Consider the following 13,145-nt stretch of genomic DNA (forward strand, 5'->3'; position numbering starts at 1 on the left):
CAAACGCTGGATGTTTCTTTCACAACTGAAAATAATATCACTGTTTCTTTGTGAAATTCTCGTTTCTTACAATCGACCTCATTTAGAAGCATGGCCATCGGTCATTTCCCGCCATCGAGAATCTGCTTGCAGTTGCGAGCAGAGCAGCCATCGTCTAGGCATTAGAGAAGAAAGCAGAGCAAACCTAATGCAGAAACAATTGAAATAACAGACATCATTTAATAAGTCAAACCAGACTGAAGAAAGACTGCCTACATGGTGCCACCTGAATACAACAAAACTCATATGTGTGATAGTTTGTTTATAAAGAGAGCAATTCTCGAGAAAAAAAAAAAAACTTTTCAGGATGTTACCAGAAATTTAAGTCATAATATTCAACATAAAGAATGAAAAGTGTCTTCACATTGTGGCCTTTCAGGGTGGATTTGGTGGCCATTGCTTGATAGCTGGAATGGCCGCTTATATTCTTCATATTTGATGCCAATTCGTAGCTGCACTGAATAAACCAATTAGTGGAAACAAACCTACTGCATTGCGGATATGTGCCTGAGACCATCTGAACGCTGGTTGGGAATCCCTCGACTTGCTCTCCCCGCCTGCTTGGGCTGATTCCTGCTCTTGGCGAGGATCAAATGAAAAGCTTGTTCAGCATTTCAAAGATGCCCGGGAGGAGAAACTCAGCCTGTGAAGTTGAGGTGTCTGATGCCTTCTCAGTGCCTGTCACCTCCTATCATCAGTGCGCTGTTTCATCCTCCCTCGCTGTATCTATATTACCATGATAGAAGGCGGCTAATGGAGAGCAGTGCAGGCGCCATCCCCTCACCTTGGCAGAATGCTTTACTGAAAACCAAACCTCTGAACAAGTGGCTCTCAGAACGCAGAACCAGCCTGCTGCTTTCATGCACGCTGGATATATTTATCGCTAACAAAAAGGGGGAGGGGGCATCCAGAGGAGAATGGACGGATTAAGACATCATCCTGCTGTCATATTCCCTGCAGCCTTGTTCATGCATATTTCCAGCTGCCTCTGCAGTGTAAAATGTACGCCACATCCATCCTTGCTAGAACACTACATATCCAATTGATATGTGCTTAGATTACCTTAAACAGTTGCTCATTCTTTTATTATTATTATTATTATTATTATTATTATTATTATTATTATTATTATTATTATTATTATTTGAATGGGCATATTTGAGATTTCCTAGGATGTACTCGCCCCTGGTGAGTTTTGGTGAAACTGTTCTGATGTGAAGGAAGACTGACCTCAGTTCAAATCAGAACAGTTCTCGTATTCTATGTCATATTTTCTAAATATAAACACATGATAAGGAATCTATTTTATCGTCTGTACTTGCTTATAAACTGATGACCTAAAGACAATTGAACAACAAGAATACCTAATTGTAGTAATGTTCCAAGTGATAAGCAATATTACCAATAGAGCATCCAGCCATCCCAAAATATGGGGCCCTGTGCACAGAAAACTTTGGATTTTGTGTTTAGTTTTACAGAGCTCCACACATTCACACAGAAAAATCAGTCTGAATCATTTAGTTCATTCCATTAAGACGTAACTTCCTAATGGTACATCGTTGTGGCATGTCTTCACAGAAACTGTGTGGAATAATTTTGCTCAGCCTACCCACGTGACATGAAACACCTCAACTGGATGACTTTTCCTTTCCACCTATCGGTACTTGACGCAGGGGGTCACATTTGGACTTTAGTCACCACCATTAGCTGATCATGTAGTGATATGGGTGGAGAGATGTGGAGTATGGAAAAATGTGTATGTGGGTTGGTGTGTGTAGGCCTGAGGGTGAAAAATATGTGTGGTTGTGGACCATTAGTGGATTCATTTGGCTTGGATTTCTTGGGGAAATCTCTGTGGTTGATTCAAGTCCATCACTGACCGGCCTCTTCCCTTGCCCGATCTTGAAGGCTCTGCCTCCCACTTTTCCTCCTCTATCCTTGTCTCCACTTGATTCAAGTCCATGTAATTTATGCTATGAAACTACAATCTTTAGTCTTACTCACCTAAGCTTCCCAGCTAAATAATCTTAAATATAGATAGTGCCATTCTGTTAGACATTAATGATGCACCTGGATGATTAGTGTGTCAAAAGAACTTCTCATCTGGTTGCACCATTTGCTGTATAGGGGCCATACAATTGTTCAATACTTCAAAAATACATTAAGTTCCCTAAAGTTATATGAGGTCTATTGAAAATTGTTCATGTGTACAGTTGGCAACCTGGCATCTATAGCATCTAAAGCATTATCCTCTCGGGAGGATAGCTCAGCGGCAACGTGCACGCCTTGGAAACAAGACAACACGGTTCAACACTGGTCCAATCTCCGGGTCCATACTTAGAAACCTCTGGGTATTCAGCGGGTTTTAAATAACCTATCATATCATATTTCATGTGTTGACTTGTAGATCTGATTATAGAAGGCATGGATGTTGACCCAATTTTTAACAAGAGGTGTTCTGTGAAATACACTGTTTTAATCTCCCACCCTGCCTTGCTACACAAACATCCTTTGTTTGTTTAGGCTCTCTGGCAACACTGGGTGTCTTGCTAATTAATGGGAAATATAATTGTTGACACATATGCCTTTAAAAAGGTTGAGTGCGTGTGATGAATTGACTTATGCCATGCAGGAGTATACGGATGAGTAGAGGCTAAAGTCGATTCTCAGCCCTCACTTTGACAAACCAAGAACCAACACATCCATAAAGGTATAACAGGCACAGTTAAGAGATATACCTCCTTCACCTTTTGTGGTAGCATAGACTGAGGGACGGTTGCTCTTAAGAGGAGTGTGATTGTGATGACAGTAGCAAAACAGACAGCAAAGTATAACAGGCCAAAATAACGGAAGGTCCAATAAATGTTCTTTTAACAAATCTATATACTTAATTAAACAACTTGTGTAAAAATATCTACACTGTAAAAACCAACCCCAGAGAAAGAACACAGCACATGCAAGATAGCAAGATGCAGCACTCTGGGTAATGAGACATGGGGAGAAAAGACAATAACAATCACTATGTTCAAAGAATATGTTCTTGAGATGCAGAAGGGTATTAATACGACCTTGCCAATTTCTGAGGTCTAGGTGTCTCGAAGCTGTTCAGCAGTCTGATGCAGTTAAAAATGGTGCAATCACAGTCATCCAATGGCAAGCATATGTTGAAATGTCTAGCTGGAAAAGGATATGGTTTGAAATGTTCATCAAATGCTGCAGAATGTCTGTGTCTTCAGTCTTGGTTCGGTAGTCGAGATTTGATGGAGGAAGGGCTGATGATGGGATACACAGTTCATACAATGCGGAGGCTCGAAAGACGCAGTTCAGAAAGAACATCAGGATCGGTTCGATCAGCAACTCATTCGGTGATGAAGAGGCTGGCAATCTGAACAGGGGTTTGAGCACTGCAGATGCAGTGGTAATTCTTCGATTGAGCTGATTCAACAACATGCTTTTAGATGGTGCAGTACAGTGGTTTGAAGGTCGATGAGTGCCAAAGGAAGCTGCAGAGAGTCCTTGTAATTCGATATTGGTTGAACAAAATCGAATCACGACTTACAGCCTTTCGTTGGCAAAATGGCAGGAATAATGGCTATCTTGGTTTTCAGGAGCTGAGTTCCACTTCAGGATCTAAGAGACAGATTGAGTTATTTCTCAGGCTCCTAAACATGGGTTAGGAAGGCACGCACCTTCCAGGGGTCCTTCAACATGGTGAGGTCCTGGGCAGCTGTGTGGCTGGCAGAGATGCAGTTTATGTTCCAGCCCTTAGGGATTGTTTGGGGAGAGAGCTTGGCTAGCTTCTGCCTTGGAACACCTGCCTTCACCTCTTAACATGTATACTTTGGTAAGGGCTGATTTCCCTACAAGGTCCAACAAAATCCTTTTGAAGGTTTGAAGCCCATAGATGATTCAAAGAAGAGGTGGGGAACCCCTTCTTTTAAAGGAAAACAACCTGGATGATTGAACTTAAGTGTGCCTGCTCTAGGGGTCCAATCCCAGTTCTTGCAACAAATGGACATTGCCTTCTGATATCGAACCTGTGGGGAACTGCCACCTGGCAAGGGTCAAAGCCCTGGCTTTTTTATTGTTATTAATACATAAAATGATGCAGGTAATTTCTTCTCCCAAGGCTAATCTGCTAACCATATCCTCCTGTACTGCCAATGTCATGCCAAAAGCACACTGTATTTGTGCCTGCTGCATCAGTAGCCTGATCCTAAGGACCTGCTCTGCTTGTGCCATAGAGGCAGTTCAAATGCCACAAGATGCCCATGTAACCAATGCAGCAACAGTCAAGTCACTGTGGCATAGGTATGGCCCTTTACCAAAACTTTGATGATCATGAGTACCCCATGCTGGTGTCAGAGTAATGTCTAGGAATACGCTATGCATGAGTTTAGGCATGGTGCATGCCACCACCTATCATCATGACAACATCCAAATTGATATCACACATGTGTCAGCTCCTGTGAGTCAGCTCTGCTGTGGAAGGGAATGAGTATCCAGGTCAGACAGTTCAATACATTCAAATGGCAGGACAGAAAACCAATGTGCCCAGCCTCTCTCTGATCCCCTTTTCGAGGGCCGGTAACACTCTCCCTCAGAGACAGCCATACAGCAGGCAGCTGTCCTGGGTCCTGTTATCAAGGTGCACAACCATTCCGAAGGAGTAGGCTCACACCAGGGTACTTCATGTCCTAAGGCCTTTGTTGACAGTAAGGGGTGAAGGGGCGGGAGTCAGATAGGAAGGAGGGCTCTGGTCACTAGAGGAAGCCTTCCACTATCTTGTTTCTCACTGTCTCTTCCCCTTTCCTATTGTTGGGTATTTTGTGGATATTTGGGGCTTTGCAGTATTTTCTTACCGCCAAAATACCTTTAGCAATAATCACTCTCTGTATTCATATTGGGTCACACATGACAATAATACATTGCATTATTTCAGAATTCAGACCTATTTAGATAGTATGCGCGGTAGTTTGCGTGGTTGGTTGGTATAGTGGTTGGTTTATTTGTGGCCCCAACATCCAACATCCCTTGTTTTTTATCTAGATTGTTCTTGATCACTAGAGAGACCTCAGGCCTACATTTTAGGGATACCACATTTTCAGTGTTAGTGTTGTGTGCCACCATGGGCAATTGTGGTATTTTTGTGGTAATTTCCACTACCTCATATATGGTAGCGAACTATGTCCAGAGAGTCTCTCTTCCCGTTGACTCATGTACCTCCAACAGGCTATGCTACAAACAGTCACTCACAACTGTCCATACTGAATAGAATCATGCACACATCTGCTTTAAAATGACAATTGCACTGTTTAAAAATCTACCCACGTTTAAACCTTTCGCCATGCAAAATGAAAGAGAAAATAATACACACTAGCTATCTGTTTTCAAATATTTTTGTATTATAGAAATTTCATTTAAACACAGTTTAACTTTTTTTACAGAAATAAATAAAATGGTACAACATTATTTGTGATAAAATGAACAGAGAGCTGCGAGAATATATCCAATTGGTAACATTAAATATGCTGATAAGAGACTGAGACTCCCTCTAATACACTGACTGAACAGCTTCGCGCACTTTCGCACAGCTCCCACTCGCTTCTGTAATTACCTTATCTGTTCAGCATGAGTTTTCTCCGGCTATTCTCTCTCTGAATTTGGCTCCCTTGAAGATCAACCCCAGTGAGAACAAGCGTCTGCCGTTCTCAAACCGGGGTTATTGCCTGGAGCTCTCAGCTTTTGCAGCAGGAATGCCCCAGCCAGGAAAGAGATCCTTCTCCCAGCTCTGCAAGATGTCCACTCCTTCCCCCTCTTCTCAAGCTTCCCCAGCAAAGTTCTAATCACAGCCTCTAGCATGATACTTGCTATGACGCTGCTCCAATCAGAATCAATCATGTCATCTCCTCCCTCACTACACAATGGCTCACTTCTACAGTGGCAATTGTAACAAACTGATTTCCTGTTCCTTCGAGCTCTTTGCTTCCTGTAGTTATGTGGACAGAGCAGCAGAGAAAAAAATGAATGTGCGATTAAAAGTTCACTTTGATAATAGGCCTAATTCTGCAGTGGAGACACATTTTTATTAGTGGGTTATGTTAAATGAAGTTTTATTAGTCAGGTTAGTTATTAATAAGGTTAGTTATTAATTTTCAAATGTGTCTTTTGCAACATAGGCATTTCAGGTGAAAAATATTGTGCATTTTGAATGGGCAGATGTGTGCTTTTAACTGTAAAAATGGATTTGCATCTTATATGTAAAAATCGTTTTTTGACTGAATAGCCTGTCTTTACTTATATGTCCATGTTACTCTGGCAACACATATAGCAATGCACCACACCCATGTAGTGGTGCTGCATAAAAAATGCTACCTGTGCAGTAGTGCTGTACTCTGTGCTATAACATGCCAAATATCCTTACATACCCTCCTTTTGTTTTTAGAACTTGGCTACGATCCAAGCCAATTCCTAAAAACAACTTGTTCTTTTTCTTCTTTTAAAATGCATGTGTATTGGGATATCTTTCTCTTCCTGACGTAGCTACTAAAATCAGTAACATTTTCATTTTTACTGATAGCACAATCAACCATCCACCCATGATTAGCACCAGGACAGCCAAACCCACTATTGAGCGTTCCCCCCAGGTTCCCCAATTAAATCTTTCCACTTCTATTATCCCCAGATTACTAATTGTAATATTGTTTTTTCTCAAATTCATTTTTATAACATGTCTTTCTTTGTGATTCAATAAATATTCCACATCCGGATCTATTGGAAAAGTATCCCTTTGAAAAAAATCGATATTTTCCACTTGGCTTTCCCAAACATCATTTGTTACATGAAACAATGTTAACCCCCCAATTGACACAATTGTATCCTTTGGAACCTGTAAATAAAAAACATTATATTTCACCTGTTTAACCACGTATGTTCCATGGTTTAAATGTACTACCGTCATGTTCTTTAAACAGGTGCTGACCAACCATTTACCTCTGACCATTTTAGCCTGTGCCAGTTCTTCACTCCCCATATTGCTAATAATCACTTCACATCCTTCTGATATACTTGAGTCAGATTTCAAACCACAAATAGCATCTGTGGCATCAGGAACAAACGGTTTACCTGGACACATATAATTTTGTTCTTTAAATTTGACACATGTTTCCAGGTTTGGTATTAAATAAACTTCAGGTTCCCATGACTGAAATGCCACCACTTCTGGAGTCTAAATCTTAATAAATGTGTCCTCTTGCCAAAATCCCACATTGTGTACCCACTTCGTTTGATAAATAAGTTCAGGAGCTACATATGGGATGCATAGCAAAAAATCCGATCTCTAGTCTTTCCAAGTCCACGTATAATGGCATTGCATTACCCATTTTGAATGCAATTTTTACCTGTATCACATCAATTTCCCTCCTGGTCAATCTTTCTATCATTTGACGAATAATATCCTGCGAAACAAAATACAAGGGGATATGTCCTTGAATCAATTGTGAAACTGCAGTTTGAACTTCTCTCATATAATTCGTTAATAGTCTATCAACAGGACTCATTATGTTCAATATTTCATTTAAAGTTCTGTCATGCTTAAGTATTATTTTAGTTGACCGTTGCATCACATCCGCTTGTTCATTTAGAATGATTGCAGTTTCATTTATGAATCTTACTTGTTCATCCAGTCCCCCTCTAATCCCATCTAATGTTTTTTGTATTATTTCTAGGTCAATACTCAGTTGTTGCGCTTTAGTACTCAGTGTTCCTACCGAAATAGAATTGGCTGTTGATATTGTGGTACCTATTATGGCTCCAACTATAGACATTACCAATGATATCGCGAGCATCACCGCACCTCTCTTTCCTCTACTCTTCTTAATGTCTGCTGAATTCACAAATGTTTTCTCCAACTGCATTAATATATCTCTTATTGACTGCTTAGTGTCCTCTTTTCTTATTTCCAGCCACTCTTTAGTCTGTTCAATCTTAATTCCGGTATTGTTCAAATGTTTTTCAATCAAAATCTCAGGATTCAATGGTATGTAGATATTTTGGAAAATCATCCTTCTATCACTCATAATGAAGCCTGGTGCCGCTTCCACCGCGATACCAGTTGCTGGTCCAGGTTCAATGACAACCTGTGCTTCTGCATTCTTGAAGATCCCTCCAAATATCATCATCATTAACCATATCATTGGTATCATCTTCAATGCTGATCGCTTTGCAGCCTTGGTCTTCACCCCTCTTTGGGGCTTTCCCGGAATCCGTCCACGTGGGCTCCAGGACTCCATCGTCTCCCGTGGCCTCTGATCCCAGAACCTCCGACCAAATAATGTTAATTTTCTAAATCAAATAGAAAAGAAACAAATTAAGTAGATAGCACAATACTAACTTCACCCTTTTGCCAAAAATAAAACATGCTTGGTAAAACATTTCGTTTTTTTTTTTTTTTTCTTTCCTTCTGAAATTAAACACAAGTTAAAAAGAAAACAAGCATATATAAAACAGCATTCAATATTTAATACATTTTCTCTCTGCACACCAACCATGAGCTTCCATTATATATATTTGTATTTATTCATTTATTTACTTATTTTATATTATATATATTTACATATATTACAGTGTTTATGTGCCATTATAACAATAAACTTTTTAACTTCTCTGTCACTGCCTCCTGATTGTACCCATTTATTTTCTCTTTTTGTGTTCAAGGGACTTTATCTGTTTCTACATGCTCAAGCTGCCTGATCTCATGTCTGGGATGGCATGGTTTGATTTGATTTACATGGACGAACTGCCGTATTGCCGTTTCACCTTCATTTTTCAAAATTTATAAACTACAGGAGAGACCTTATCTATGATTCGAAATGGCCCCTGCCATGCTGCTAGAAATTTAGAATTTTTCTGTTTACTTTTCCCAAAATGAAACTTGTACACCTGATCCCCAACACTGTATTCTCTCACTGATGTTCTTTTATCATAGTAAGACTTTGCACTGTCAGCAGCTCTTTCCAGATTTCTCTGCACAAAAGCAAATGCATGTTGCAAATGCCTCCTCAGTTCATCAATATATTCATGAACTGTGGATGCACTCACAAGTGTTTGCTCATGTGTTCTGTATAGCAGGTGTTGTGGTAACACCATTTTCCTACCTGTCAAGACCTCATGGGGGCTAACACCTGTTGCTTTGGCAGGAGTTGATCTGATTGCCATTAAAACCAAAGGTAAGCGTAAATCCCAGCTGGAACCTGCTTCTGCCACAAATTTCTTTAAAATGTCCACAACAGACCTATTGCACCGTTCAACTCCACCTGAAGAAGCCGCCCGATATGCAATATGTAGTTTTCTTTTCACACCCAGTATTTGCCATACCTTACTCATTAGAGTACTTGTGAAATGACTTCTTCTGTCTGACTCAATTCTTTGTGGCAACCCAAACTTTGGGAACACATGGTTCACCAGCAATGTGGCTGCTGTTTGCGCACTACAATCTGGTGCAGGAATGCATTCAATCCACTTTGACATCAAACATACCACACTTAAAATATAACGGTTTCCTCTGGTCGACCTTTTTAAAGGCCCTACATAGTCTATTTGCAAATCTGACCATGGAAGAGTTAGGCCTCTTTTCATTAATGGGGCTCTATGCATTGGTGAAGCAGGTTTAAATTGGGCGCATACTAGACATCCTCTAGTATATAATTCCACATCTTGGGACATATGTGGCCAGTAAGCATAATCTTTTAGTATTTCCAATGTTTTTTGTGAACCTCTATGGCCTGCAGTTATGGCATCATGTGCATGGTGTAGCATTAGCCCTCTGAATGAAAGGGGTACCACCCACTGTATTTGTCCTGTTATGGACTCTCTAATCATGAGTCCATCCTGTAATCTAATTCGTGTTTTGTTCTTTAATAGCACCCTCAACTCTTCTTTTCCCATACAATTATTTTCTGTTAAAGGATTTTGTTCAGGATCTATCAAATGATTATAATAGATTCCCAAAATTTGATCATTCTTTTGTGCCTCAATCAAATCTTGGTCTGGCGTGTCATGACTCCACTGTACCACTGGTTGATCTACCTCCTTTGGTGCTTTAGAACGTGTTACTGCATCAATTTGTATTTCACCCATTAAATAATCAATAGGTAGCAATTCTCCCATCACAGCCCCATTCTTAGCCAGGTGGTCTGCCTTATCATTTCCCTCCTTATCCTCTCCTGGTGTTTTTAAATGCCCACAAATTTTTCTCCAGTATATTGTTAAATTATTCTCTGACACCAATTTGTCTATGGCTTGTATCATTTTTCCATGTTTAAGTGGCTTTTTGTTGTATGTAACCATGCCTCTTGCTTTCCAACCAGGCAAATACTCCACAAAGCTATTCCGTGCATAGTCAGAATCAGTCACCAGGACAATTTCACTGAACTTTTTATCAACTGCAGTAGCAATTGCTTTATAAATGGCTGCCATTTCCGCCACCTGACTGCTCCTAGCTCCAATCCTCATCCCTATACTGGGGACGCCTTCACATTTCAACCAGACATTTCCTATTCCTGCCACTAATTGTTTATTACTGTCATTTTCAATGTGAAAAGCACAACCATCCACATATACAGTTGGCAAATCCTTGCATGTTTTTTCATCAAAAGCTTTGTGTGGTGATTGTTCAAATTCCTGCAAACTAGTTTCCACTTCCATTTCATTTGGTATTTGTTCAGCTGCGCAGTCATGTAAGTCAGCTAACCCTTGAGCAATTGGGTTCTTTTTATTTTGTCCATATCTCACTTCTACAGGAAAACCTTGTAATGCCAGCGTCCATGAAGTGATTCTGGACTGCGCTAGATTACCTGATCTAATTCTTTTACTCTCTAAAAATTGCAAAGGTTGATGATTTGTTTCAATAATCACCTTTTCTCCCTGAACAATGGGGCGGAAATGTTGTAGCGCCCACACAGTGGTTAATAGGGCCTTTTCACATTCATTAAATTTCATTTCAACTTTGGAAAATGCCTTACTTGCATAGGCAATGGTTTTGTGATTCAAATTGTGTTTTTGTGATAACACTGCTGACATACAATGTTCAGAAAAACCTATTTCTATAAAGATATCCCTGTCCTTTATGGGATATGCTAAACATGGTGTCTTTAAAAGACATTCCTTTAATTTAGCCACTGCATCAGACTGCTCTTTTTCCCATTTACAGGGAGTATTCAGTTTAAGCAGTTTAGTCAATGGTTGAGTGATTTCTGCATAATTTTCAATGAACTTTCTGTTATAGCCTGTCATCCCTAATAAACTTTTTACTCCTTTCACATTTTTATGATCTTTTAATCTTTGCATGGCCTCTATTTTCTTCTTTTGTGCATTTAGCCCATGTTCAGTCACTTCATGCCCTAGAAAGTTCACTTTTTTCTTGCACCATTGTGCTTTTTGTAAAGATACTTTGGCGCCTGCTTTCTGCAATTGGCCTAGCACATGTCTTATTTCATCAAAATGGCTTTTCAGGCCCTCACTTTTTATCAGGACATCGTCCACGTAAACTATTGTGCCTCTTTCCGCTGCATCCGGCATGGCCTTTCTCAAAAATATGCCAAATTCACTCCCACTATTGATGTACCCGAACGGAGCTCTAAGCCAGGCATATTGAGTCCTGTCAAATGTAAAGGAAAATAAATTCTGTATCTCCTCTGCCAATGGCACGCACCAATATCCAGAGGTGAGATCTAATGTGGTAAACACTTTTGAACCATGTACCTGAGCTAGGCCCTGATCAATGAATGGCAGTGGCCATCTAGATACTGGTACTCTTTTATTTAACTCTCTCAAGTCTGCACGTAGCCGCCATTGACCATTTGGCTTTAACACACCTAAAATAGGTGTATTGGATGTGCTGTGAATGGGCCTGATGATTCCCCGCGATTCCAAATTTTTAATAATCTCTGCCAATGATTCTAAACATGTCAGAGGTAGTCTATACTGGCGTACAAACACTGGACTTCTGCTACACCCTTCTGGTAGTGTGGCCACATGTAAATCAGTTAAACCACAATCATAAGCATCTTTTGCAAATACATCCTTAAACTCCATAAATATCTCCCTCAGATTGTTCCTATCCTCATTGCTGTCAATCGCATCTGCTAAGGAGATCTGCTCTTCTACAATTTTGGAAAATTCTGGAAAATCTTCTGGTAAGGGAATCTCAGCGCTTTCCTCTAACTGTGTGGCTGTGTCTTTTTGTAAAGCTGCCACTTTTAAATATTTTGGCATATCAGCTTCCACTTCAATGGGCTGATTTTCTGTTTCATTTTCATTTAAATTAAATATTATGCAATCCTCTTGATGGCAGCACACTGTCTCATTTGAATCATAAGGATACACAGAATGAATTTTAAATATTCCTTTGGGCTGAGAGTCCAGGTGTTCTGGCAACTCACCCTTGGCATCTACATACTTTTCAGGGATATTTCCAATCACCATGTTATTTAAATCTGCCTTATAATGTGATTTTTGTATGGCCATTCCTAATGGGGAGTTTTCCTCTAAATGAATATCCTGACAACCTTTATTATTTACCATAATTTTTACAGATCCTTCACCAATATCTACCAATAGAATGTATTCATAATCCAGGCCTTGCTGTTTTATGGATTCATTCAGGCATACAAATGCATCAGAGTCTTTCATCTGCTGTCCATTTTTGCATTTCAGTGTTATTGCAAACTGTTTTGTAAATGCAGGAATAATAGTATCTTTCCTCATTTGTAATTCGATTGCATAAGGAACCAGTTGTGCACAATGATAAGCCCTTCTTTTGTCTTCAAATTCAGGTGCCGGACCACCTAGGCGTGACCATATTTTTTGATTAAGGAAATCTAACACCATACACATTCTGTGCATGATGTCATTGCCCATGTAAAATTCATTTTGTGCTCCACTCACTATCCATACATTATGGTAAATTGTTTTCTGCCCAATACTAATTTTAAGCATGCATCTGCCTGCAATTCGGTTTTCAAAGTCTGGACTGTCCAACCCAGAAACATATTAGTTTTTAATCCTAAATTTCGGGATTTCTTCCCTCTCCATTATTTTTTGCAACA

Source organism: Ambystoma mexicanum, chromosome 4p (assembly GCF_040938575.1).
Source record: "Ambystoma mexicanum isolate Mex_15411 chromosome 4p, UKY_AmexF1_1, whole genome shotgun sequence".
Taxonomy (NCBI): domain Eukaryota; kingdom Metazoa; phylum Chordata; class Amphibia; order Caudata; family Ambystomatidae; genus Ambystoma; species Ambystoma mexicanum.